The following is a 23,247-nucleotide window of genomic DNA, read 5'->3' as shown; positions in this document are numbered from 1 at the left end:
AGTGTTGTTAGATGGAATCATGGCATTGTATAGGTAGTGAAAATAGACTAGTTGGAAATGGGGGTTCCCGTGCACCAGCATGATATATATTTTTAACCAACTTTTTTGTATTTCCTGAAGTGTATAGTAGATGAATCTTGATGTTCCAGTAGCCAAATAGGCCCGAATTCACAAAGGTGGTTTCTGCAGAAACCATGGTTTCAACCGTGGGTTTTGCTGATTTCGGTATTCACAAAGATGGTTTCAACCAAGGGTTTTCGGCATGATTTTGAGTCAACTGTTTAAGGTGGTTTCAAACCGTGGGTTTTAGGAAAACAATGGTTTTTAGGCACATTGACCAATCACAGATCAGTATTTCAGTACATTGCTGAGCTAGCTAGCTGAGCAAGTGCATAGATGACGATAAATAGCTTTGCACGAAATGAAGAGGAGCGAAGCGCTTAATATCGGTATTTGCCGAGCTGTGAGAACATCGTAAGTAATTTACCATTTTATAGCGACAATGAATATTTTTTCTACGTCTGCATGTATTTGTTTGTGAAGAAATATTATAATTAATGCTGTAAATGCATGCAAAGTTAAGAGCGGAACGGTGTTCTTGGGATGGAGAAAGCATTATCGCACGCAAGTTATTTTCCAGTCCCACGCGTAAAGTTTTGTGTCCTGTCAAAATATAACGACTCGCTCTGGAGAAGGCATTGTCATTGTGATATTATCTTGCTGCATAGCGATAACATGACAAAGCCGCCAAAGTAGTCAGACTTTCAACCACAATTGTGCAAAATTCAAGAAAATTTTGTTCTAAATTAATTTGTACCTTATCTTAGTAGTCTAATTAAAGTAACTGCACAAAATTGCAGAATTAATAATAACTAAACTAACAGCATTAAAATATTTTGGGTCAATTTTTAGTGAATGGGAAAACACTAACCGTGTCTACCTTAGATCCTGTCTCCAAGTAGTCTAGTGATCACAAAAATTATTTTTCAACATTCACGTATTCAGATCCAACTTGAGAAATGTAGTAGATCTAGCCTCGCACCCCTCGAGGACTCTGATATTTTTTATAATTTTTTATCATGAAGCCGTAGCCCAAGTTAGACACGCTAGTCTAGGCCTTGGGTAGGCCCTAGGGCTATGTCAGTGTGTGTCGAAGCTGGTAAACAATTAATGATGGAATCCCCTTCAATATCCACATCACTGCAAATTGGTTAAATACACTAAATTTAAGTTTTATACCTTTTTTACACCTTATATAATAAAAGGAATAAATATTCTTATAGGGCCTAAATAATCAGATCGATCTGGTGGCCATTGTTTTTGCAAAATCTTTTCATCCCTTGCTGCGCACTTCGTAATACAATAGGCTTGACTCGCTTTGTTTACATGATGTAGCTACAATACGATGAGCTACGTTATGAAGCACCGTTCTGTATAGACCAAAAGCTTCGGTCTCTGTTATGTTGGTTGTTCAGCTGAACTCCATTGGCTTGTCTCACCAAATACAGAGACCGAAGTTCTAGCGCGATCTGTACAGGGGACTCAATGGCCATATATGTTTATGTAGTTAAGATCGGATAAAAAGGGGAAGTGAATTTGCGCGACAGCCGAGGTAAGTCACTGTTTTTGTTCCTTTTAACTTGATTTTTCTCCGTTTTTTGGCAATTAATGCCAAGAGGGAATATTAATTGTGGAGCGTTGTGGCCCAGTGGATTAGTCTTCGGACTTTGAAACAGAGGGTCGTGGGTTCGAATCCCAGCCATGGCGTAATTTCCTTCAGCAAGAAATTCGTCCACGTTGTGTTGCACTCGACCCAGGTGAGGTAAGTGGGTACCTGGCAGGAATTTATTCCTTGAAATGCCACCGCGCTGTAAAAGGCTGCGGGGCTAAAGCCAGGGTAATAATAACCAAGGGAGTGCATAGGGACGCATTTGGCAGTGATATGCGCTATATAAGCATGTTGGTATTATTATTATTATTATTAATTTGCAATTTGGTCGCGTTAATTTTCAAAATTTTTATTCATTACAGACAAAAATTGAAGAGCCCCGACGGGAGGATTTTGCATTGCAAGTCCCCTAATGGTGGCTGCACGATAGCGAGCTGTCTGTGTACGAGGAGAAATTTTTTTTTAATGTTTAAAAAACTCCTCGAAACAGACGGCTGCCAGCTGTCTACGTTCTGTAGAACAATTAATTGAATGGATTATTTTAACAAATCACCCCAAATGATAATAAGAATTTACATTTTGGTTGGAAATTTGGCAGGTTTGAAGGGATGTTGAATTATGTTTCATCATCATGTCCATTAGATTTAAAGCTTAATTTAATGTAGATCTATCTGTACTTTGTTTATTTCCGCAGTAAATTTTTGAATGGATGAAAACATCTTACAACATGCACAGGCTGTCCTGAGAGACTATTAAAGGAGGATTGTAAGAGAGGTATGTTCATTTTTGTTGTTTCTATGTGGACTTTTGTCTATTTTCTAATTTTTTTCTTTGTGACCGTCTAAAACTTTTTTATCAAAAAATTTGTTGTCATGATAAAGAACCACTTATTTTGATCAATTTCAATCTTGGTTGATGTACACATCTGACAGTGACTGAATTGATCTAAATTCCGTGTCACATGGTCATAGAGTATAATGCCTAAATGTCAAATATTTGTAGATCCAGTTGATCAATTTAAATTTAACTTTATGAGAATGGCAATCTTGATTAGGTTGTGGGCAAAAAGTCAACTGACCAAATATATGCAGATTTAAAAGGTAGGCCTATTACTTTTGACAGTATGCAGTAAAGGTAGTTAAGAATATATTTTTTTTCAATGTTTAAATATTTTCTTTTGCTTCTCAAGCTAACTCAATAGGAATATGCCAACAAGAACTGCAATGAGGAGTCGTTGACAGGAGAAAACTTTTTAAAAGAGACCACACACTACCTCATCAACATGCTTGAAGATGATCTGAGCCTGAAGAGGGACAAAGGGCCTAGTGGATTGTTCCAGTTTCGTGTCATGCCATTTGGTTTGGTCAATGCACCTGCCACTTTTAGCAGGGTCATGAGGTCTTTGTTGGCAGACATGAAGCACGTCACCAATTATCTGGATGACATTTTCATTCATACTTCGACTTGGTCAGAACACATATCTACCTTGTATGAGCTTTTGGGAAGATTGCGAGCAGCAGGGCTCACTGCTCGACCCAGCAAGTGCCAACTCGGTTGCACAAAGGTAGAATTCTTAGGCCATATTGTCCAAGCAGGTAAGATCCAACCCATGTTGGATAAGGTAGAGAAGATCCGTGATGCTAAGAAGCCTGAAACTAAGAAGCAGCTTCGTGCATTCATCGGATTAGCCAGCTATTACCGGCGCTTTATCACAAATTTTGCGTCGAAAGCATCACGTCTGACAGACAAGACAAGGAATCAGGAGCCTAACCAGTTGAAATGGACTGCTGAAGAGGAGGCAGCCTTCAAAGTTTTGAAGGAAAGTCTCACCCAGAGCCCCATCCTTTGTCTGCCTGATGTTCAGAAGAAGTTCATTTTAAGAACAGATGCATCTTCTACTGGGCTTGGTGCTGTACTCCTTCAGGAGCATGATGGAGAGAAACAGCCCGTTGCTTATGCAAGTTGCAAGCTTGCATAAGCCTACTCGACTATTGAGCGTGAATGTCTCGGATTGGTATGGGGAATAAGTAAATTCCGTGTTTACCTTGAAGGTACAGACTTTGTCCTTGAAACAGACCACAAACCACTTCTATACCTCAATCGAGCAAAATGTATCAACAGTAGGGTAATGAGGTGGGCCCTTTCCCTCCAGCCATTTCGCTACCGCATTGAGGCAATTCGCGGCTCCGAGAACGTAGGAGCAGATTTTCTAAGTAGGTTGTAAGAAAAAAATGCACCGAAACATTGAAATGCATGCAATTTATAAGATTGAAAATTGTATTGCAGAATTAAAATGATTTAATTTGATTTAAATTTTGAAAACATTTCAGTCGAATCTTTATACACCTATACAAATGGAGTAAATTACTGTAGGTGCTATATAGTGAGCATAGTAATATTTCACATTTATCATGCAAATCATATATTTTACTTTGAATAAGATTTAACTCGTTTTTGGAAGAAAATCAGAGCATTTTCATGAAATTGGGGAGCAATTGTAGGATCTTATTCAAAATGAGATAACCCTTTTGTTAAAGTCCATGTTTTGTTAAACTCTTTTGTTAAACTCCATGTACAGATGTGGACTGCATACCTTAGTAACTAAACTGTAGGCATGATAGGTTGTCTGGTATTTTAACAGGCTGGGTTGTCATAATAAGTAGACTATGGTTTAACAGGTGTATAGGATTACAGACTCTTTGTGTTTCATATTTCTGTTTGGTGTGCTGGCAAGAAAAGCCAAGCCAGCTCACTCTCACTTTTGATTTTGGAGAAGAAGGTCCAATTTGGGGTGTTTCCTAACCAAGGAAAAGGGCGTGTGCCACCCTACCCAGTGCGGGGAGGTTCCTTTCTACTCGATGCCGAATTACGGCTGTCAACCTAGGGTCAGCCCAGAGTCAATGTGGAGTCAATGTAGGTCAGGGTAGCACCTACCCTCTATGTCCAGGTCATGAGTCACAATGTCATTCGAGGGGAATGACTCACTTCAGTCAGCCGAAGCTATTGTTCGTCGGACTCGACCGTAATTCTTCCAAGTTAGAGCTTCAACTCAACTCTTGTTCTTCATTCTTCAAGGACACGTGTCTTCGCTGATGACGTCAGTCGTGTTCTTCGTCGTCGTCGTCGATCATCGGCATACTTGTTCCTCGTCATAATCGTCCAATCTTCGTAGTCGTCGTGGTTTGTCGATATCTGTTTTCGAACTCTGCATTTACCCGATTGAAGGTTTGATCAAGCAATCAATAAACTTTCCAAGACTTTCGGTAACATAATTTTGAAGGCCTATTTTCAGATCAATTTTCTCTCATAATCTTGGGACTATCACTCAATGATGATTATACTCCTTCTCTATATGAAATGATTTATTGAATATCTGCTTGCAATTATACTTATGTTCTCAACGATTCAATGTAAATGACTTGTTATATTTTGTGACATTAAATTGATCACTTCATTTATATCTTGAATATCCTTTGGTCTTTTATTCAGGGTGGTTAAGTAGCCTGTAGATTAATAAGTTAATTAGAGCAGTTTCGCTCGTGATAGTGCACTTATATGCCAAAAAGGGCATTTTGGTGCAAACGATATTTTCACCATGATATTATCATCTGTGTAAAGAAGTTGTGTGTTTTGTAGTAATTAAGTTGTGCAAAGTTTTTTTAATTGATTTCTGATTGATAACATATATATTTAGGTTTTAGATTTCTCAAGAAAGCGTAGCGAGCAAATGGTTTGGAAAAAATATCAAATCTGAAGTTGTAAGACTCGCTATTTGGTCAATTATGGAGTTAATTACTGAAAAAAGGGCATTATTGTGAGATGTGTCGAGCCTATCACGAGCTCAAACTTTTGGAAATTTCACGTAGGCCTAATAAGACATAATAATAATGATAGTAACATTGGTATTATTTACCAAGGGAAGCCACCTCAGTTCTGAAAAAATGTTCTCTCAGCGGGCCCTACCCCGGCTTTAGCTGGGCTGTCTAGGCGCCCAAAGAAAGGCATTTAATTAATGTCTTTATACTCCAGGGGTACCCATTCACCTCACCCAGGTTGAGTGCAGCAGTGTGGATAAATTTCTTGTTGAAGGAATTTACGCAATGGCTGGGATTCGAACCTACGACCCTCTGTTTCATAGTCAGATGACCAATCCACTGGGCCACAACGCCCCACATATAACATTCCGAGCATTTTTTGTAACCATGAAAAACGGATTAACATTGTTAACACTAGGAAAACAGCAATAAAATTTTATTAACATTTATATTCTTTATCACCATTTTCATTATGATCATCGTTTGCGATTATTATGATCATCATTAGTATTATTTTTATTTTTATTACCAGCAGAAGCTCTTATTAAAAATGACATCCCCTCCAATACAAATCCTATTATCTGGAGGTTACTCGCAAACGACCAACACACTTAATCCCCTAGCTGCATCTTTAAACCATTGGCTTGGGCAGCATTTGCTCAGATAAAATCGAAATTAAGCGTACGTTTGATCCGGGCGCCTATTCTTAAATCAATACATGCTTTGGCCACAACACACACATATATCATCGTTCGATAGTTTATCATTGCATAATATCCTGTTATCTTGCCAGAACAGCACCGTTCTTGCTACCAAAATGAATTAATTTCATTTTCGGAAATACGAACATTATTTAATTTTCGGATTAACGAACCTTATTTCGTTTTCGGATTTACGAACCTTCGGATTAACGAATCTTATTTCATTTTCGAACTAACGAACCTTCGGAATTACGAAACTCATTTCGTTTTCGGACTAACAAACCTTCAGAATTACGAACCTCATTTCTTTTTGGACTAACGAACCTTCGGAATTACAAACCTTATTTCGTTTTCGGATTAACGAACCTTCGGAATTAGGAACCTTCGGAATAACCGAACCTTCGGAATTACGAACCTTCGGAATTACGAATGTATGCGGATATTTTGATGAAAAAAGAGTCACATCAAAGAGGTGTACCCTCATTTTGCTTTTAAATAAGGGACCGCATCCATATTGTATTGGCAGCGTGCACCCTGCGAGCACACCCCCGCTGCGGTAATTACTGAACAGGATGTATCTCCCCGCTAGACGCAGCTAGGGGCGGTGCGCTGCTCAGATTAAAGCAGATTAACAGGAATCATTAATCCTAGATTTTATCATTGCAGCTTCTCGCCGCTTCTCGCAGCTTGCACGCGGTCAACTTGCAGGCGAATACTCGTACTCAAAATGATGTGCTTTCGAAATCCGTTGGTGAAATGTGCGTGACCGATGCGGCGATTTTCTTGTCTGCCCGAGACGAAATGAAGGTATTAAAGTATGAAATATTGAGCTAAAAAGTGTCTTAGATTTTTAGCAAAATAATTCTTATACATTTCGAGGTGGAAAGATTCATATTGATATTAGTTTTATATTATTTCCGTTACGTAATAATGATCTATTTCTTCCAACAAAGTACGATCATCACTTATTCTTAATCCGACCCCGACATGAAATAGGACATAGTAGTTTCTAGCAATGTAAGATCATCGCTTGCGTGTTTGTTTAGGTCCGTTCCGGCACGAAATGAAAGTATAAAAGAATGAAATATTGAGCTGAAAAGTGTCTTAAGAGGTTTTAGAAATATTTCTGGTACGTTTCAATATGGAAAGATTTGTATTCATGTAACTAAACTTTACGAAATAATTATGTATTTCTTAGAACAATGTACGATAATCGCTCGTTCTTGAATTCGACCAGACAATCAATAATGCAAGATATGGCATATTAATAGATAAATGGGTCGTAAATACTTTTAAATAGTTTGAAGGCGGAATGAATCTAATTACCCTTCGTATAGTAATCTACGGTATTTTCCCAAATGTATGATTATCGCTTGCCTGTTTGTTTCCGCTACGGCACGAAATGAACGGGGAAATTAAGGAAATAATGAGCTAAAAAGTGTTTTTAATGGTTATAAAGATATTTCTGGTACGTTTCAAGGTGGAAAGATTCGTATTCATATAATCAAACTTGCGAAATAATTATGCATTTCTTTGAACAATGTTCCGATGATCGCTTGTTCTTGAATTCGACCAGACATTTAATAAAACAAAATATATGGAATATAAATGGGTCGTAGATTATTCAAAATATAGGCCTACTTTTAAATAGTTTTAGGTCCGTTCCGGCACGAAATGAAAGTATAAAAGAATGAAATATTGAGCTAAAAAGTGTCTTAAGAGGTTTAAAAAATATTTCTGGTACGTTTCAATGTGGAAAGATTTGTATTCATGTATCTAAACTTTACGAAATAATTATGTTTTTCTTTAAACAATGTACGATAATCGTCGCAATTCGAACAGATATGTAATAAAACAAAATGTATGAAATATTAATAGATTACACGGATCCTAGATTATTCGAAATATACTTTTAAAATGGTTTTAAGGCGGAAAGAATCTAATTACCTTTCGTAATAATCTACGATATTTTCCAACAATGTACGATTATCGCTTGTGTGTTTGTTTCCACTCTGGCACGAAATGAAGGTATAAAAGAATGAAATATTGAGCTAAAAAGTGTTTTTAATGGTGTTAAAAATATTTCTGGTACGTTTCAAGGTGGAAAGATTCGTGTTCATATAATTAAACTTGCGAAATAATTATGCATTTCTTTGAACGATGTCCGACGATCGCTTGTTCTTGAATTCGACCAGACATTTAATAAAACAAAATATATGGAATATTAATAGATATGGGTCGTAGATTATTCGAAATATACTTTTAAATAGTTTTAAGGCGGAAAGAATCCAATTACCTTTCGTTGTAGTCTACGGCATTTTCCAACAATGTACGATTATCGCTTGCGTGTTTGTTTCCGCTCTGGCACGAAATGAACCGAGAAATGAAGGTATAAAAAAATGACATATTGGGCTAAAAAGTGTCTTAAATGGTTTTGAAAATATTTCTGGTACGTTTCTAGGTGGAAGATTCGTGTTCATGTAATAAAACTTGTGAAATAATTACATATTTCTTTGAACAATGTACGATAATCGCTTGTTCTTGAATTCGACCAGAAAACAAAATATATGGAACATTGACAGATAACATGTGTCATAGATTATTCGAAAATAGTTTTAAGGCGGAAATAAAATAACTTTTCTTTTCTTCGAACAAAGTACGATGATAGCTTGTTCTTGAATCCGACCCGACATGAAATGACGCAAAATATTTGGCATGTTAATAGATAAAATAGGCCGTAGATTTCTAAATAGTTATGAGGCGGAAAGCATCTGACTGCCTTTCGCAATAATCTACGGTATTTTCAAACAATGTACGAATATCGCTTGTGTGTTTATTTCTGCTCCGACACGAAATAAAGGCATAAATGTACGAAATATTGAGCCAAAAACTGTCTAATAAATGATTTTATAATTACTTCTAGTACGTTTCAAGGTGGAAGAATTCATATATATCTAATTAACCCTGCTTAAAAATTAACTATTTCTTCCACCAATGCACGATAATCGCTTGTTCCTGTTTTAGAATGATATAATTCACCTTGCCATTAATTTGATGGTTCAAATTACAAAATTTGTGATTTTATGCCATAATATTTGATGCAAAAGTATTCAAGTAATTTCATTTCATTTTACATAATCATTGGATTATTTTGTCGCAGCAGGTGAGTGTAATGGTGCTTCTTCGTAATTCATTATGTTTCCATACTCGTGCAATGTATACACAATTAATCAATTTAGAAGCCCATTGTAACGAGTAGTCTGAAAAACGCTCAAGCGCAATAAAAAGAGCAGGTCTTTCGCAGAATAGTTATGTCCGCTACGCCCATGACCCTTCAATGATAATCAATATAATCTACGTCGGATACTTTTTTGAAAAGAACTTGCCGCGCATTATATTGTGAAAGCGAATGGCCGCTTTGATCTTTAATGACTTAAACAGCACCATTGTTAGGTATTTAATCAGTTAATCTTAAAAGAGGATAAGAAAGAACATCCTGTGGAGTCTACTTTTTTGCCCTCTTATATCTTAATGCTTTTAAAAGTCATCCAACACTAGAATCTTTTGAAAAATTATTCGGCGATTTCATGTAAACGGGGGGGGGGGGGTTTCTGGGTGTCGAAAATTATTAGACCTTTAAAATCCTGGGCACGTTGAAATCAACAAAGTATGTATAGCCCTTTGGTATAATTATGTACATGTATATTTTTAGGGCGGTAATGTCAATAGGCATCTAAAAAGAATACCTTGTTAGAAGGCGGGATTATTAGAACTTTGATTATAACTTACCTTTTGTATCGGCGTGGGGATACAAAATCTTTGCAAATTGTTAACATAATTAAAAGAAAAATAAACTTAAGAATCGGGGGGGGTATACAACCAAGTCCATACTAGTGAGGGCACTAATAGATTTACCCGGGGCCACAATGCCTAGCTGCCCTTTCAGCTACTTTAAAAGATATGCCTCATTATATTGCTATATAACTAAGATCAGATTTCATTTGGCCTTTGTAAATGGTGCAAGCACGAAAACACGACACGAAGCTCGCTTGAATTTTCTATAAGGCATATCATCAACAATTTTGATAGTTTTGACATTTAGAGAAGGTTCGTAAATAATCAAATGAATTAAAACTTCCATTTGTTGGGGGAGCCAGGGAGAGGGTGGGGTGTATGACATTTTGTGTCCCCTACGCTTAACTGACTTTTGGAAGGACGTGATCTCTCCCCCCCCCCCCCGACATGTTTGATGTCCAACTACCCAAAACACATAATGGTCGGCTTGATCGCTATTTTTAAAATCCCGTTCTTTAAATTTTCATGATCTACTTTTCATACTTGTTTTTTTTCACATCTTTCAATTCATTGTATTTGCGTTCTTTTCTCTGTTTTTAAACTTTCTTTTGCTCTCGCGATTTTTCAAATTACATTCACAAAATTATAATAACCCGAACCACTTTTGAAATATAATTTTCGTCTGTTTATTGCGTGCTCATTGTAGTTTCATGTTGGGGTTATTTTTGCACCATTTGGAATAACGTCAACCTGGTCAGGCTTCCTGCTTTCACTCCTGTTCAAAGAATTCTTGTAATTGTTATTTTTGCCAAGAAAAGCACAAAGGTCGTCCTCACAAAAAAAACGAGATGCTAACGTAAATGTTTTCAATGAAGCTCAGGGTCAATGAATTCGATCATGGGCACTAATCACTCCTTTGTGAAATGACGAAGTGCCAGTTGCCCGAACTTGTCACAATAGCTCTAATTCTATAAGGAATTAAATCTATTGTTCCTTCGCATTTTATCGTTGAGAGGATAAAAGCACATTTGCAACATATTTTGCAGCTCTAACAAATTAGACACAGAAGAAAAGTGACGCCTATTGGACAAAATTGTTAGAAAAAGACGAGATGTAAAATAATCATCAACAATTGCGTATGCATCAATTAACTAGAAATGGCACGAAAGTGGCAATGATTCTGCATGGAGTGGAAATAGAACATGTCGTCCCTTTTTTAGTCCACGTTCATTTACCGCCATGTGCTGTGTATATAGAGCAACATAAAATTCTGAACGCAAAATATATTTTGTCATATTATCATTATATATGTATTACTGATTTTTAAATCCCCTTGCCCGCCATCCGGGGTAGGAGGATGGGCGGCGGCAGGGTAATTTTAATTACGGGGAGGAGTAACTTTTTTTGTATACTTAATTTCATATCGGGTCGGATCAAGAACAAGCAATAATTGCATCTTGTTAGAAGATGTAGATATTATAGCGTAGTGCGAATTATATTCTTTCCGTTCCAAAACTCTTCAGAAGTATATTTTTAATAATTCAAGATCTTTATGAACTCGATATTTGTCAATTTTATATCGCCATTTTATGTCGGGTCGGATCTCTTTCCGATTCGAAACCTTTTAGAAGTATCAGCTAGATCAAAACTCTGTATATAGGTATATCTATGATTTTCTTAAAGTCGACCATCATTTTATAACGGGTCGGACCAAGAACAACAATCGTATGTTGTTGGAAGATATAGGTATTCATAGCCCAACAAAAATCAATTATTTCCACATCGAAAGTCTTAAAATATATTTTTATTGACAGAGGATATCTTTTAACTCGATATTCCATACTGAAATACTTTCATCTCATGTCGGATTGGATCAAGAATAAGAAATTTTGCGACTTTTATTCCATTAAAATATTGCCTTTTCGACTTTGTCGGGAAAATTAGTCATTTCATTTTTTTCTGACAGAACATGGGTTCATCCATATACGGAAATATCAGTTATTTAAATCGTTGACACTCGCATTAAATTTTAAATCATGCATGATCGATCCTGCATTAATTTGAGATGTTTGTAACTCCATTTCATTTGCCTTTCCGATATTGCCGGGAAAGTGTCATTTATGTTCTCAGAGTACATGAATTCAGTCCTAAAGATATATGAAATTTATCTTAAATTGTTTGCACCTCAAAACAATCGCTCTTACACTGTACATCAACACATGATCAATCGGAAATGATGGCGAAAATCAAAGAACGACAGAGATATTCCATGCATCCAACAATGGAATCGGTTCGCGAAATACGCAGTAGCACCCATTCATCATGTTCATAATAAAATATAGAGGGTGAAGAGTTTCCTCATTTGAATAACAACATGCGGCACTAAAAAAAGGATTGTCGCATGTATCAGTTCCCATTATGTGTGTAATGGCCCTAGCCTATTTATTCACAAAATGTTGCTAAACTAAAAAAAAATAGGCCTCAAATGATTGGATTTATCAAATACTGCAGTATGGAAATTACAATGAGTATCATACAGTTTCACTTTTTTTTCAAAAGTTTGATGTTTTGTATGGGGATGTCATCTGGATCCCAAGCGCTTTCTTTTTCTTCATTCAATGTTTTTTTTTTAATAAGAAAAAAAACTATGGACTACTAAACCGCACATCCGGGTTTTTTTATTATTGTTCCTGCTCGAAATGATATAGAGCGATCAAAAGACGGCGTTTGTAATTTGCATTCGACCCTTAACGCCCCCGCAATCCCCCCCCCCCTCTGCGTGTGGTCTTTAACGTCACTAGGGAATTGTTAACGCACTATAGAAAACTGGTGGATGAAAGGCTGATTGGATTTAATCCCGTGCCTAGAAAGACAGTATTGAAGATCCTTGATACTGAAAAGCACTGCCCCTCTAGTTATACACTCTTGGTGGACATTATCCGGCGAATTGGATGATATAGGCCTATTCATACCAAGATGTCTCAAACTATGGCCTTAATAGAGGTAAAAAAACTATGCATGGGTACCATTCGTGCAACTGCTCGATCATTAATATTCTTTTTAAACGAACCGTTTGTCTTGCGCTTCTTGATTTTCATGCTCGGGAATTAATATTTTTGTCAGTGCCAAGAAGCAACGTTGACGTTCGGATAAAACGGGATAAAATAGGCGTGTAACCCATCTGTATCCGGTCCCAAAATCATACGTTAAAAAAAGTCATTAATTCAACTTATTTTTCATGTGTGAATCTTCCGTGTCAATCTCAATTCGAAAGCTGCAACATTTTCGAAATCGGCAGTATTTCTATTGATGCGTTAATTTTCAGTTCAGTTCGTTGACAACGGAAACTATTGAGAACCATCGACTTATCGAGATCGAGAATTTTTGTCATATTCATAATTATGCGCACGTGTTGATCTGTAGTACTCGGTCGCCATGCGACACGATGCGGCCGAGCATATTCTATCGCTAGCTAGCTGTAGTCATTTCCAATAGAGCGTGCTTGCATGAAATGCTTCGATACGGAAGAGGAACGCCTTTCATTATCATGCTTTTGAATATAATAATTTGAAGTCGAGTAGCACGACAAGTGGAACTAGTAAAGGCACCACGACGTACATGTTTACTCTTCATTCCAGAGCGAGTCGCGGAATTGAAGGCTAGCCGTGGCCGGCGCTGGGTGAGATTGCCTTTGCGAATTTTGATAGAAATGTGGGGCAGCGACAGCGCAGCTGCTAGCGGCCGCTAGATGCAGCGAGCTGAGGATTATATCTATAATCAAATGTAACAAACTATGGCAGCGAGCGGCAGCAGGCACAGGGGGAGCTGCGAGAGCGGATGTGAGTTCTATTGTGCTTTAATTATCGCAGCTAGCTGCTGCTGGCCGACGCTATTATCCCGTCTTAGAGTGTGCAAGCGTACGCTCGCGGGGTGCACGCTGCCAATGCAATATGGATGGGCTCCCTAATCAAAAATAACTTCACAACTCACCATGAAACTTAAAACTTGACATCCTATAGAAAATGTTACCTAACTTAATATATTTACTGGTTACTCACGTTACATGATGGTTACTCACATTACACAGTTACTCACGATACAGTTTTTCTTCATCATTCTTATGAAAATCTGTATTTTTTAATGATTTTGATAGTCATCACCGGGTCAAAGATTGTTTGAAGGAAGAGAATTTAAAATCCCAACAATTAAATGTGAAGAATTTTTCTCTCAGAAAACAAAGTCATTTTTTGGGGTTACTCACGTTACACCACCTGAGCAGGTTGCAATATTTATTTTTGAATGAGTACTACAAATTTACTTGAAAAGCTGTTGTGTATTTTTAGTAATTTGACTCTTCTAAGCTTCAGAAATATATAAAGTGGTATGATGTTGCAATAGCAAAATGGTAATAAGGCATATTTCATTTTTCAACTTTTGACCATTTTTTTCAAAGTATACATATGAAAATAAACTTTTTATTTTTTGTACCTGAAACTATCATGTATGAAAGACTTAAAGAATTTAAAAATTCAAGAAAATATTGAATTTGAATTTTTAAGCTCATGTCCACCAACCTATGGAATTGCCCGAATGAATATGTCATGTTAGGTTTTGGAAGTTCTATATCTCATTCTCTCTTTCTCTCCCAGGTGAAAATTTTTGCACTGAAAATTCGACAAAAGCATAATCAGTTCAAATGCTAAAACTAATAATGAACTAAAAGTTTCCTCGCCGGAAATTGAGGAAATAGAATGAGAATTTACGTTGAGGCATCCACATTTGTCCACGTTTGTTTGGCGTGTCCCGACAAACCCCTCTCAATCTTACACCTACACCTCCCCCTAAAAATGTTATTAATTTTCCTACTTTTTCGCCAGTTTCTTTCTTCTTTTTTTTGTATTTTGTTTTTCTGGTGAATAGCGTAGTAGAAAAGGATCCATATAAAGAAAAAAAGACAGGTTGACCTTATATTTTTCTTTACGGCAAACATACTTTTGGGACACTTACCCTGCTTAGCATCAACACCAAAATATTTCAAAAAGATCTATAAATAACGGGCCGCTGATCGTTTTTGATAATGGAGGGGTTGAGCTGAATATGGGAGGGAGTGATCCGGCCAAAACAAATTCACAAGTTTATGGACTTCGCGTTATTTGTATACTTTTGCTGAATAGGGGGGGTGGACTGACGCCTCCTACAGACTCCAACACCTCTGTACTATATAATTGAACGATTAAGAAGATAGAGGCAGAAAGGGATATTTATTTATTACTTTATTACTTTTGTTTTCGGTTGTGAAAAACCCAGAACGGTTAAGAAATGAATAAAATGAAAGAACAAAATAAAACACTTTTAATTTAGATGCTACAATTTCAATAGATAAAAATATTTACTTCCTCTCATTGTGAAGAACAGTAATCGGTAGCATGGTTATTTTTGGAGGGAAAAGGGAGATAGAAAAATGAAACGCAGGACGAGACGAGGAGAACGTTGGGAGGTGTGATTTCAGATCCACTATTCGAGTCACAGTTATCCCCTTCACTCTTTGAAATTGCAACAGGAAAACAAATCGAATACTGGTATGCAATCTTCAGGAACAAAATTATTTTTATTACAAACAATAATTTATGAAAATAAGAAACCAAAGGCAATTTTTAGTGAACATTGAGGCCAGAAGCACAAAATCACAAATTACTTTCGGACTTTCGTTGCGCAGCATCATCATTGTACTTGGAAGGGAATATTTACCCTGTTTTATTCATTCTGGAAAATAAATGGATTTAGTATGCTGTGATTTCACCCAAAACGGATTATCGTCGTAATTATACACTTTGCAAATTATCTCTATACAAGGGGGTAAAGAGACCATTCATGAGTAGCGTGACAATAGGCGATGAAAAAAGCACTAGAGCAGACAACAAAGCGGTATCGATCGAACCCGACCTGTCCGCGCGTGCAGATTGCCATTGCGCATTTTTGTACACAGTGCCTATTGACTTGGGAAAAAGTAAAGATTTGACAAAATAACACGACTATTTCCTAGTAAGTTTCTTAAATGTTCTTTTTATCATTGATTTGAGAAGCGAAACCTTTATTTCTAGAAAAAACAAGGCAAAAGCAATTTTGTGTCTCGCTCACTTATGAAAATAACCAGAAATATCGTGATTTGCGAGGGCACGCAACAGAATTGTCATAAGAGCCTTGCACGTAAACTTTAATGTTGACCAGAAAATGACCTTTGACCTTACCATGTGACCTTCCACTGCAGCAAAACATGCAGGTCGCCTAAGTACATCTACCATCCAAATTTGGTTGAAAAGCGACTTACAGTTGCGGAGTTAGGTGTCATAAGAGAGTCTTGCATGTAAACTTTAACGTTGACCTGAAAATGACCTTTGACCTTACCATGTGACCTTCCACTGCAGTATAACATGCAGGTCCCTGGAGTCCATCTACCATCCAAGTTTGGTTGAAAAGTGACTTACGGTTGCAGAGTTAGGTGTCATTAGCGAGTCTTGCATGTAAAGTTGTAAACTTTAACGTCGACCTAAAAATGACCTTTCACCTTACCATGTGACCTCCGACTGCAGCATAACATGGAGGTCCCCCAAGTCCATCTATCATCCAAGTTTGGTTGAAAAGTGACTTACAGTTGCGGAGTTAGGTGTCATAAGAGAGTCTTGCATGTAAACTTTAACGTCGACCTAAAAATTACCTTTCACCTGCAGCATAACATGCAGGTCCCCAAAGTCCATCTACCATCCAACTTTGGTTGAAAAGTTACTTACGGTTGCGGAGTTAGGTGTCATAAGAGTCTTGCATGTAAACTTCTTAAAGTTGACCTGAAAATGACCTTTGACCTTACCATGTGACCTTGCACTGCAGTATAACATGCAGGTCCCTGGAGTCCATCTACCATCCAAGTTTGGTTGAAAATTGACTCACGGTGGCGGAGATAGGTGTCACAGAGTCTTGCATGTAAACTTTAACGTTGACCTGAAAATGACCTTTGACCTTACCATGTGACCTCTGACTGCAGCATAACATGCAGGTCCCCCAAGTCCACATACCAATCAAGTTTGGTTGAAAAGCGACTTATGGTTGCGGAGTTAGGTGTCATAAGAGAGTCTTGCATGTAAACTTTAACGCTGACCTGAAAATGACCTTTGACCTTACCATGTGACCTCCAACTACAGCATAAGATGCAGGTCCCCCAAGTCCATCTAGCATCCAAGTTTGGTTGAAAAGCGACTTACGGTTGTGGAGTTATGTGTCATTAATTTGTGACGGACGGACGACAGACGATGGACGGACGACATTTGGATCCCTAAGTCTTGCCTTCACCTCTGGTGGGCGAGACAAAAATGTCTGATCTTTCATCTTTACATTTACTAAAAACTACTTATTTTACATCCGATTTTGATGAAATTTTCAGTGTTGATGTTCGTTTGATTTTTCTCTATCCATTCAAATCAACAATTTTCTGGGGTGGATTTAACCTTTAAGCAAGGAATTCGCTGAGCGTCTACCACAATTCAACAACAATCCAAATCCATTTCTCTTGGGAGGCAAAAAGACTGACATGCAAGAGTGAAATACAATCACCAATGATGCTGAGTTATCTCATGGCAAAACTAATTTACTTGCATCTTTTTTGTTCAAGACTTAATATTTAAATCAATTTAAGAGTTTTCTTCACATTGACAAGAAAATGACAAGTTCATAATCCATCAATACTAGCAAATAAAAAAAATATTTATAAGGTCATGAAGTAGAAATCAAATTTGTATATATGTACACAACGTGCGCATCATTATGCTATTTGCACATAACATTACCACGCTATCATCATTCTGCCTCCATACAACGCTTGGGATGTTCTATGTTCCAACAAGAAGTTGCAAAGGAAGATGTTTTATCACACCTTTATTGCCTCAAGTATCACCAAGAAAAAACTGCACTCTAAATTTCTAAATATGCCAGTTATTATTTTCCCGTGCTCATTTATATTGGCCTTTTAGTCTTTATTTTTGACAAAATGCCTGTTCATGGTCATTTTATGCCTTTGCTTTTCCTAATAATATGATCAATTGGTTCAAATTTGAGAAATCAACCATCCTAAAAGTATTACTTTCTATTGAATTTCACTATAACATTCTGTAATTTTTTTTACACTTTTCCAAATTAGACGATCTGATGACGTAAAAATCAGTCTTGTAGTCGAGTCACCATGGTCCGAGTCCGAGTCACCAATTAAAATGTCATATTTTAATTTGTTTACTCTAAAAGCTTCAAAGTAAACAAATTAAAATACGACAAAAATCAAAATAATGTCATATTTTAATACGTAAACAAACTGAAATATGAGACCAAAGTGGATGAAAACAAGGAAGTTATGGCAATTTTACATTTTGCAAATTTTCTATAGAGGGCGCTATTTCTAAAAGTTATGGTCACTGATGCGTAAAAAAAAAAGTTTTAATTCGTCATGAGGACGAATTAGGTGATCTGTCTCTGATTTTCATGATCATGAGTACAATCACCATGTTAATTGAGATCAATACGATGTTCATATTGAAAACTAAACTTTTATTACGAAAAGAACATGTTGAATACTGTAAAAGAGAGGGAAATGAGGATATGTGAAATACATGCAGGTGTAGGCGATACACATTGTACATGTTATAGGCCTATTAAAAACGATTTTAACCTACTTTATTGTGCGATATTTGAACTAATATACCTTGTAATGGTGATTACGGAACATTTGCAAAATGTTGAAAAGAAAAAAAAGGAAAAAATTTATGTTCACTTTTGGGTTCGAACCGTCGACCTTAAGGATGCAAGTCTGGTGCCTTACCCATTGAGCTACACACTTCCCATAGACTTTACACATAAGCAAAACAAGAGGATCTGAAATCCAACTTTGCAAGTGAAATACGGGCATGATCCCGGCATCTGATCGGAAAAAACGAAGACCACACTCGCGATAGCTTACAATCTCAGCTAGAACATACTCCAAGCTCAGAGAAAACCAACAAATAGAAATGGAGATATGGCTCGTGAAATAGAGGAATGTAAAATCCAGTTTTGAGAAAAAGTCGTTTCCCTTAGAGATTGCACACAAAATGAGCGAAAAACGACGTGCCTCTATAACTTGCCATTTTTCAGGATGATCCAATCCTTATAATGTAACTATACCCATCACAATAGAAAGAGTATGTCCTCAGCTAGAACGTAGAAAAAAAATTAGCAAAAATTGACCAATATTAACAGAGTTAGAGTAAAATTTGCATAATTACGATGACGTCATAAGTAGCAAAGCGGGAATTTTGAGTTCTGACGCCATTTTGATGACGTCATGATAAAATTTAGGGTTAAATGTGACATGAAATCACATCTCCCATACATACTCTATTCGAATATGAAAAAAAAAATGGGGGTCAACGGACTACCTTAAGAGCTATAATGAATTTTGTATAGGCATGTTTTTGCACATATATTGTCTATGGTTAGTGCACGCGCGTGCTGTAAACTTTGATGGAGGCTAATTCCTTTATTACTTGTCGTAGAAGGTTGATCAAGGTATCAAATTGTTCAGAATTATATTATCGGTGCATTGATATGAAAAAAATGGCGATCCTATGTTTTATAGTGCGGTTACGCACGTGTAACCGTGAGCGCGCAAATTTTTGAAATGCTTAAAATGACCTGATTCGTACTCTGTTTTGGTCAAAAAGTGATTTTGAGCATTTTGAAATTTTGACGCGTGCATACGCGCACGTCGTGACCTTACATGACCTTTGATGACATGGGAGGTTGACCCTTGACCTGAAGTTAATTTGATGTAAATATTGTTAATTTTCAATCATTGATAATGAAAATATTATTGATAATGTGATTTTACAAAATGGCGTCTAGATGACGTCATGATGACCTTTTGACCTTGAACTTGCTTTATACACATCACATGATAAGTCCCCATATCTGATGATATTTTGAAGATTATTGACAATGTAGATTTGGAGATTTTGTGCTCACAAGAACAGGTGGGAAAATAAAAATGAATAATAAATAAAGAAAGAAAGAAATAAAAAAGAAAATTCGTACGAAATTAATAGTTGATCTGTCAGATCACCTAACTAGAATTTTAATTCGTCACGAGGACGAATTAGGTGATCTGTCTCTGATTCTCATGATCATGAATACAATCTACATGTTAATTTAGATTAATATGATCATCATAATGAAAACTAACTCTGTCATTCTGAAAGGAATGTGTTGATAACTTGAAAATCGAGAAAAGGGAAAGTTATGTGACAGATATATACAGTATCATGATATACATGTATTTTATATTTTAATATGCAATATTTTAACTTTTATACTGAAACGGGGGTTGGTTATATGATTGAATGACAATATCCAAGCACCTTACCGACTTAAGGCATGTAGACAAATCCAAGTAGAAATCCTCCAATATAATGTTCCAATTATTGTACGATCCTAATATTTGACACAAAACCACACAGATGTTATAAGAAAACTGACTTGGCTAGCACACACGTTCTTTTGGATTTTTCTCTTGGTGAATAACAGAAAAAACGGTAGTACAAAACTTATGAGATGAGGTGGAAGATACAATGTAGGCTATGACGTTTGCTCCAAGTGAGATAGAAACCCACAAAAGTATTAAGTTGACGACGTTCACAAAACTCATGTTTACTCGAGAAGAAAACTTTGATAACTGTGTCAGAAAGGAAAGTTGCAGTTTTCATCCATCTTGTGATGATGTAAAAAAAAAAGCAGAGATAGGGCAAAGAGAGAGGCGGAGAGAGAGAGAGAGAGCTAGGTACCATATCAGAGACTTCATAGTGAGTCACAGGTCAAAGGTGAGTGTGCTGTGTAAGATCATTAGTGACCACTACTGACATGTACATTGCCAAGGACTCTACACATAAGCAAATGAAGAGGATCTCTAATCCAATTTTGCAAGTGAAATAAAAGGATTATCCAGGCATCTGATCGGAAAATAAATGCAACATTTGCAATAGCTTAGAATCTAACCTACAACATACTCAAAGCTGAAAGAAAACCGACCAGAAAAAATGGAGATATGGCTCGCGAAATAGAGGAATGTAGAATCCGGTTTTGAGGAAAAAAGTAATTTCCAATAGAGATTGCACACAAAATGAGCGAAAATGACATGCCTCTATAACTTGCCATTTTTCAGGATGATCCATTTCTTTAAAAGTAAATAAAGTCATCAAATTAGAAAGAGTATGTAATCAGCTACAACATATTGAAAACTGAACGAAAATTGACCAATATTTACAGAGTTAAAGTCAAATTTGCATAATTATAATGACGTCATAAGTAGCAAAATGGGAATTTTGAGTTCCGACGCCATTTTGATGACGTTATGATAAAATTTCGGGTCAAATGCGACATGAAATCACATCTCCCATCCATACTCTATTCAAATATGAAAAAAAAAATGGGGGTCAATGGACCACTTTAAAAGCTATAATGAATTTTGTATAGGCATGTTTTTGCACATATATTGTCTATGTTTAGTGCGCGCGCGTGCTGTAAACTTTGATGGAGGCTAATTCCTTTATTACTTGTCGTAGAAAGTTGATCAAGGTATCAAATTGTTCAGAATTATATTATCGGTGCATTGATATAAAAAAAAATGGCAATCCTATGTTTTGTAGTGCCGTTACGCGCGAGAACGCGCGCGCAAATTTTTGAAATGCTTAAAATGACCTGATTCGTACTCTGTTTTGGTCGAAAAGTGATTTTGAGCATTTTAAAATTTTGACGCGCACGTACGCGCACGTCGTGACCTTTATATGACCTTTGATGACATGGGCAGTTGACCCTTAACCTGAAGTTAATGTGATGTAAATATTCTTAATTTTTGATAATTGATAATGAAGATATGATTGATAATGTGATTTTACAAAATGGCGTCTAGATGACGTCATGATGACCTTTTGACCTTGAACTTGCTTTATACACATCACATGATAAGTCCCATACCTGATGATATTTTGAAGATAATTGATGATGCAGATTTGGAGATTTTGTGCTCACAAGAAGAGGTTAGGAAAATAAAAATAAATGATAAATAAATAAAGAAATAAAAAAGAAAATTCGTACAAAATTAATAGTTGATCTGTCGATTGACAGACCACCTAATAACTAGATTTTAATTCGTCATGCGGACGAATTAGGTGGTCTGTCCTTAATCTCGCCATCATGATTACTATTACCATGTTCATGCAGATCAATATGATCTTCATGACAATGGAATATTTATTATGGATGGAATACTTGTGAAAGACGGGAGATGATAAAGCACTGTAAAAGGGTCTCTTTGACATATGAAAATAAATGTGATATGAAAAAAGTAGTTATAATCTGCTTTATCTTGCTAAATTTTAACTTTTACACCTTTTAATCATCAAAAAAGATAATGTACGAGGTGGTAAAAAGAAAAAAAAATCATCTTGTTTACCCCAGGACTCGAACCTGCGCCCCCGAGAAAGCAAGTCAAGTGCGTTATCCACTGAGCCACGATATTCCCCATAGAGATAACACGTAAGCAAATTTGAGAATTACAATTCCAATTTTGCAAGCGAAATACGGGCATGATCCCGGCATCTGATCAAAAAATGGAGGGTACACTTGCGAAAGCTTAGAATCTCAGCTACATGAACAACATACTAAAAGCTCACGAAAAACTGACAAGAAACAAGTGGAATGCCTCTGGCTGTCTCACCTGCATCACGCAGTTCGATATAGCAGCAGTGCTGACTTTGAAAACTATTCTAACTCGCACAAGATGTTCAATGATACATGGTTACTCTTATGTCCACTTTTTATGAACTAGACCAATAAACTTACAGAGATATGATTGTTATTCAACAAAAAAAAACCAACATGGCCAAAGTTCATTGACCTTACATGACCTTTGACCTTGATCATGTGACCTGAAACTCGAACAGGATGTTCAGTGATACTTGATTACTCTTAAGTCCAAGTTTCATGAATCAGATCCATAAACTTTCAAAGTTATGATGGTAATTCAACAGATACACCCAATTCGGCCAAAGTTTATTGACCTTTGACCTTGGTCATGTGACCTGGAATGCGCACAGGATGTTCAGTGATACTTGATTACTCTAATGTCCAAGTTTAACAAACTAGACCAATAAACTTTCAAAGTTATGATGGTAATTCAACAGATACCCCCAATTCG

This window comes from Lytechinus variegatus, chromosome 2, assembly GCF_018143015.1.
Source record: "Lytechinus variegatus isolate NC3 chromosome 2, Lvar_3.0, whole genome shotgun sequence".
NCBI classification, from domain to species: Eukaryota; Metazoa; Echinodermata; class Echinoidea; order Temnopleuroida; family Toxopneustidae; genus Lytechinus; species Lytechinus variegatus.
This window is presented reverse-complemented; position numbering follows the sequence as displayed.